The sequence below is a fragment of the Porites lutea genome, chromosome 1 (assembly GCF_958299795.1).
Source record: "Porites lutea chromosome 1, jaPorLute2.1, whole genome shotgun sequence".
Taxonomy (NCBI): domain Eukaryota; kingdom Metazoa; phylum Cnidaria; class Anthozoa; order Scleractinia; family Poritidae; genus Porites; species Porites lutea.
Genome location: NC_133201.1, coordinates 39,107,438 through 39,113,437, shown reverse-complemented (window position 1 = coordinate 39,113,437; position 6,000 = coordinate 39,107,438). Strand labels below are relative to the sequence as shown.

Sequence of the window (6,000 nt, the reverse complement as noted above, 5' to 3'; positions counted from 1 at the left end):
GAAGATCAAAACATTTCCCTTTAGCTGGTGAAATACCTATCGATGTTTCATAACCTTTCCTCTTGATTAAGTATGAATATTTGTTAGGAGAAAATTGATGTTGGTCACTCTTGGGACACAAAGAGTCAAGAGATATGCTACTACGACCATGCTAATGATAATACTGTAAAATGTAGATTGGCTGGGACACCATCAGGAAAAAATTAGACTGTTCAACATAATTTTCAAGGCTGTTCAATGTAGTGATTCGTGTTCATCATTGGTGTCCCAGCAATGTTTCAAAACTTCAGATTGAGACTTGAAAAAAATTCAAGCCTCCAAGATGCAAAATCACCGGAAAACAAGACTTCGAGTCATTAATCACAAAATAATGCTTAGGAGAATTTGAGATCAGGCGAAAATTTTCTAAGATCCATGTGATTCAAGGAACCATACACCTATACACTATACACCTAATATTATTTTGTCGAGCTTACCTCTGCCTCATGTCCTACACAGATCACAGTTCTCTGAAAAGAAACGAAATGGCATATGACAACCCAATCAAATGAAGAAAAATACTACCTTGCAGGTCAATGTGTCAAGTAATCTTCTGTGTTAGTCAGCATTCATCTACATGTACCATCAGATAATAAGCGGAAAAGAACTCACTAGCACTAGGTTTTAACACTTTCATCATTTGATACGCATAACTACAAGGAATTGACTGATGCATTATCTTTATTAATCAACTAGAATACGTATATCCCGGAGTACTCAATCGATAAAAATCGGTATCAATAAAAATCGGTAGCATTCAATTGATTTTTATCGATTTATAATGGGAATCAGTGAAAATCGATAAACTAGATTGCTGTGTCAAATTGATATTATCTATTTTACATGATTTTATCAATTTATAATGGAAGTCTGCCATTGTTGTTTTTTGGCATGAGTTAGATAGTACAGCTGAGAAAACACTTCCACAAATATCAACTGCTCAACAAACATGAAAATGAGAAATGTGGAAACTATCACACACACAAGTTTCTCTCCACAACTCTTCGTTTAGTACATAATAACAAAAACGGTTTGGTTTTATAATTACATGTACATTCAGTTCTCACAGGCAAGTACCACGAGAAATACACCCTCAGTAAACTGATTTCCTAGCCTGAATTTCAGACATCCCCTCGAGTTGAAGGGATGTCTGAAATTCATTCAAAGATTTCCCTGGATAGATTTTCACCATTTCCATTATCAATTGATAAAAATCACTTGATTGCTAATGATTTTTATTGATTTTGATTTTTATCTATTGGCTACTCTGGGATTTAACTACATCTGAAACTACACCGATGTTATTTTGAAAGGACGGCAGGTCTAAATCATGAAAAACTGGGCGCCTACAAACCAGAAGACGATTTTAAACCTGGTTTTGAAGAAAAGATAAGATTTTTCAGATTTTTTTAAAAGAATGTTTTAAAAAGTGATAACTGTTTGATCCTTCAACTCTCAACTGCAACTCAATAAACAACAACAAATTTACTGTTTGCATGAAATCAGTTTTCATATTTGAAGGAACAGATGAACAGATATATCTTCCAATATAAATCGATGAAATCGGTAAAAATCAAGATTAATAAATCGATAAACGAAATGAGTGTGCAAGGTTATAACTAACATTTCAAGTTGCCGGGTATTTGTTGTAAGTATCCGGGGAAGCAAGCAGTCATGAAGCCCCCCCCCCCCCCAAAAAAAAATTGTTTTTGAAGTGCAACTTCTACCATTTTCCAAAAAGCATTACTGCCCCAAAAAAGCAATCTTCATCAAGAGTACAGCTATCATTAGCGGTTTTATGATGATCACACCTTTACTGAAGAAAACTACAACATTCTGAGACACTAAAATAATAAGTTTTTACTTTACGTAAAGGCTCGTTGGAGGGTTTTTTTAGTGGCCGCCAAATGGGAATATACATGTAAGCACTGGGTCTGAAAAAAATGTCATGTAGGCACCGGTCATGTTATCCGCGCAGTCTTATCTTCATGCAGACAAGGCCCATGCTGGCCAGTGAAGTGTTAAATCACAACGATACTTTACCAATGTTGAAAATGTGGAAAGGACAATCGATTCTTATATTGTGCGAATGAATTAACATGCGCTGTAAAATCAATTGGAAATCCTCATTTAGTTATACATAAGAACAAAACAACTTACGGAAAACAAAAGTAAAACTAATATAATTACAAATGAATTAACCCACGGAGAAGCGGAAAAAAGACAAGCGGACGATGAATGTACGAAAAAGCATCATAAACACAAGGTTACTATGGTTTGTTGAAAAATAAAAGTATGATAAGGCTAAAACAAGCGTAATGTACGAAAAATTGCGGGATAAAATATGGCAAAACTAAACTGCACAACTGGTAACATCAGTGGTCTCGAATTTAGGAACGATAAATCACTTAACATACGAAGAAACTGACCTACGGAAAAGCGTTTAAAAGACAGGGCTATACTTTATAAACGATGCTGAGATGTCAAAACGAGACTCAAGGAGAAGAATGCAAAAGTAATGCTAATGCTTAACTTCCCTTTTATATATAACTTCTTGGAAGTAGAACTGAGAGGATGTGATCATGACCTGCAGACAATGATCGAACATTTACCGTTGACCGTGCGTTATTTTGTATACTTGATACCTAATTAAAGCCGGATCACTTAAATGTCAATTTATTAAACATAGCAATCAGCCATAGTCTTCATCTTCAAAGCCTTCATCATAATCCTCATTATCATCAACAACAGCATCAGGGAGATTTAACACTGGGATGAAGCCTCAACTCCTTCTGTGATGTCAACAGAGATCTGCACAGGTCTTTCATCGTGAACAAAGAGTGCAGATTCCTTTGCCACTTCTTTGGCATGTTTAACACAAAGCCGACACAACGGTTGAAACTAAGGACTTTTAGCATCGACAAAGGTGACGGCAGCGAAAACGTCACTTTTAAAATGAATTGGCATTTTTTCCAACTTTGTTGCGTTTATTTCAATTTGCTGAAAATAGCTAATGTAGGCCAATTTCCCTGGAGTTGAAAGAAAAGTTTGTCGTCGCTTGACGACGTCCTCCATAAAACGTGAAACTAGGCATTTTCACCTCGTAGTCGTGCATTAACAGCTAAGAAATGTAAAAAAAGCGTGATGCACGTGCGAACTAGTTGTTTTGCTCAATAAACCTATTGCATTCTTGTTGCCATCGCACGTGCGTACTAGTACCAAATCTAAGTCAGACGTCTCTTTCCAACATTTCTTAGTTTTTGCACGCGAGTATTTCAAAATTACTTAAACCTGCTGCAGATGAAACTTGTATTTAGTTTGATGGATAGTCTTTGTGTGTTTCAAAGGTGTGCTCTTTTGGTTTAATTCAACGACGAAAGTAGCTGGGGGCCATGCTGTGAATAGCCGGGGGAAATCCCAGGCCCCCGGCTCTTAGTGACAACCCTGAGTGTGTCATCGATTTCTACCGATTGATTGATACAATCGATATCAATAACGATATCAATCAAATCAGATTTACCGATTTTTATCGATTGACTACTCCGAGCATATTTCAAGGACGTAACCCAATACTACTATTGTCAATTCAGTCCGGTGTCCGCTTAACAGAGGTTATCAACAATAGAAATCAGCCAAATACACTTTCTTTCAGTCTCCGCGTCCGCTGAATAAGGGTTCGTTATATATAAAGGGAAATATAACACTTTAATTTCGGGCCGCTTAATTGGGGGTCCTCTCAACAGAGGTTTCACTGTAGTTTCCCGAGTTTAGACACGTGGAAAACATGAAAACCTATTCTCGGCTTGCACTGTCACGAAATGAAAAATAAAGATGCCAACCATTCAATACAGAAGGACTAGAATCTGGGAAATGAAAAAAGATAAATATACAAAAACCCTTGCCAAGAATCAAGTCTGTGAAATATTTCAAATGCGAGATATTGGGAAAAACGGTTTACCTAAATTTATAAACCTTTGTATGGAAACGCCATGTTGGTGTCCCGTTCAGGAACACCAATATGGCCGCCGGATACCAACAGAAACATCTGTTTTCGAGTTTTCCTACTAATGCGTGAATTCTTCGCTTGAGGAACTCATAAAGATTACTGTAATATTTATTCTGAGACAAGGAATGTTTAGATTGCAAAATCTCCCAAAATCGGTAACGTTTTTAACCCACATAAGAGCTTTCCCGGCCGCCAGCTAAATGCCGCGTCACGCGAAAGCTTGGAAATTCAAGCGTCCTCTCTCGCAAAACGAAGAACCCTTTCGAACCAAAAATTTGTTCGTGTAAAGGTGTTTAGGTACTGTAATACCTCGTGAAAGTAGAAACTCAGAAGAATCGATAGTTTCTTAGTTTGATTTTTGGTGACGTCACGTGCAACCCAAGAATTTGCAATTTAGCTGTGACTCGTGATTGTGTGCTTTACACAAAAAGCTACAAATCGAACTTTTTTAAAAGCCAAAAGAAACACTAACTCATTATCAATATATAAAGAGGCAAATTTAAGCTTTCTGTCAGTTAAAACTCCCTATGTTGGCAAGTATAGTCTTCCATCCTAGTGCAATGTGGTTAAAGTTCTTTGGCCAAGCAACACGTTCCTGGCTTTTGCGAGATGAGGATTGAACAAATTTGTTAGACATAAAGACGTTAAAACTCACTTCTTGACATCCTGATTTTCATTTTCTATCTTCTTCGGTTAGACTTCTGTAGAGAATTAAGAATATACCACCAAGAAGGCGCCTCCAACGAACTTTTCAGGTCCTTTCACTTTCCTTTCTAGCCTCCTACCCGTCCCTGGAGAGAACCTGGAAACGAGGCATCCTCGGAGACCCAGGGAATGACCCAGGGGTAGTTTAATAGACGGGACGATAGAATGTTCGTGGTGAATATAAACTTTCACCCCCGGGGGGTGGCACTTGGGTATTTTTTGAGTGGGTATGTGCCGCCCGGGACTCCAAATTGGCACCCCGTTCTAGAAAAAATTTCCCCTAAAATTGATACCCCATTCTAAAAATGGGCCAATTTTTTATACCCCGTTCTAGTATTCGCCCTTAAACTGATACCCCGTTCTAGAAATGGGCCAATTTTTTATACTCCGTTCTAGGGTGAAACAAGAGTACAACAGTTTGCTTGTTAACGCATTGAACCGTATTTTTAAAAGCAATCTGTCCTTGAATACTTTCAAATGGCTGCTTACAAAAGTGGAGCTTTCGTGCGTTCGAAATTTTATACCCCGTTCTAGAAAACGCCTCTGAAATGGATACCCCGTTCTAAAACAGGAGCTTCAAAATCACGACCCCTTTGGGCGGCACATACCCGTATAGGTAATGTATGGGAGTATCCCCCCCGGGCTTTCACCACGAACATCCCGACTATTAAACTGCCCCTGGGTTTCCTAGGATGGAATGAAGTTATCACGTTATCAAGTTAAAAAGTTTAACCCGGATTAAGCCAAATTTTACGGCAAGGTTTTCTTGTATAAGAACATGCAACTCGAGCTTACCAAAGGGGTTGATTCAACCCCTTATGAATTTCTGGCTTACTTAATACTGTTGATGAGCCTTTACTCCGAGAAACAGTAATGATAACACAAAATGTTACTCTAAGCAATACACAGGAAGGTAAAATACAAAAACGGCTGATGAAATTTCAATCCTCGGTTATAGCGCTAATCAGCCTTTCAGGAATAGGGCGGAGGGCCCAGGGGAATAAAAACGACTTGAAGTTATCGTCTGAAATTCAGGCTAAGGACAGAATACTGAAGTTTATGATGGTCTAGTACAGTGGTTTAAATTTTCTTTTCCTTTGATTCAAGCCACCTTACCAAAATTAAAGGAAAATGTAATTTACTGTATGATTGATTTATAAGCACCGCTACTCGAATAAGCGCCGCACCTTTACCAAAAAAATAATTCAATAAGCGCCACTCTCGAATAGGCGCTCCACCTGTAACGGGAA

The 6,000-nt window shown here is 38.1% G+C and overlaps 2 protein-coding genes across 2 annotated transcripts in view; both read right to left on the bottom strand.

The window, feature by feature from the left end:
• LOC140950232 (T-complex protein 1 subunit theta-like) overlaps positions 1–4,847 on the bottom strand; it is a 295,708-nt gene extending 290,861 nt beyond the window's left edge. The window contains exons 1-2 of the mRNA XM_073399449.1: positions 4,701–4,847; positions 477–509 (exon numbers count right to left, since the gene is read on the bottom strand). The gene's annotated coding sequence lies outside the window, so the exon portion shown is untranslated. The remainder of the gene's footprint in view (positions 1–476; positions 510–4,700) is intronic.
• The window catches only part of LOC140929483 (T-complex protein 1 subunit theta-like), a 145,475-nt gene that overhangs the window by 10,628 nt on the left and 128,847 nt on the right, over positions 1–6,000 (bottom strand). The window lies entirely within an intron of this gene.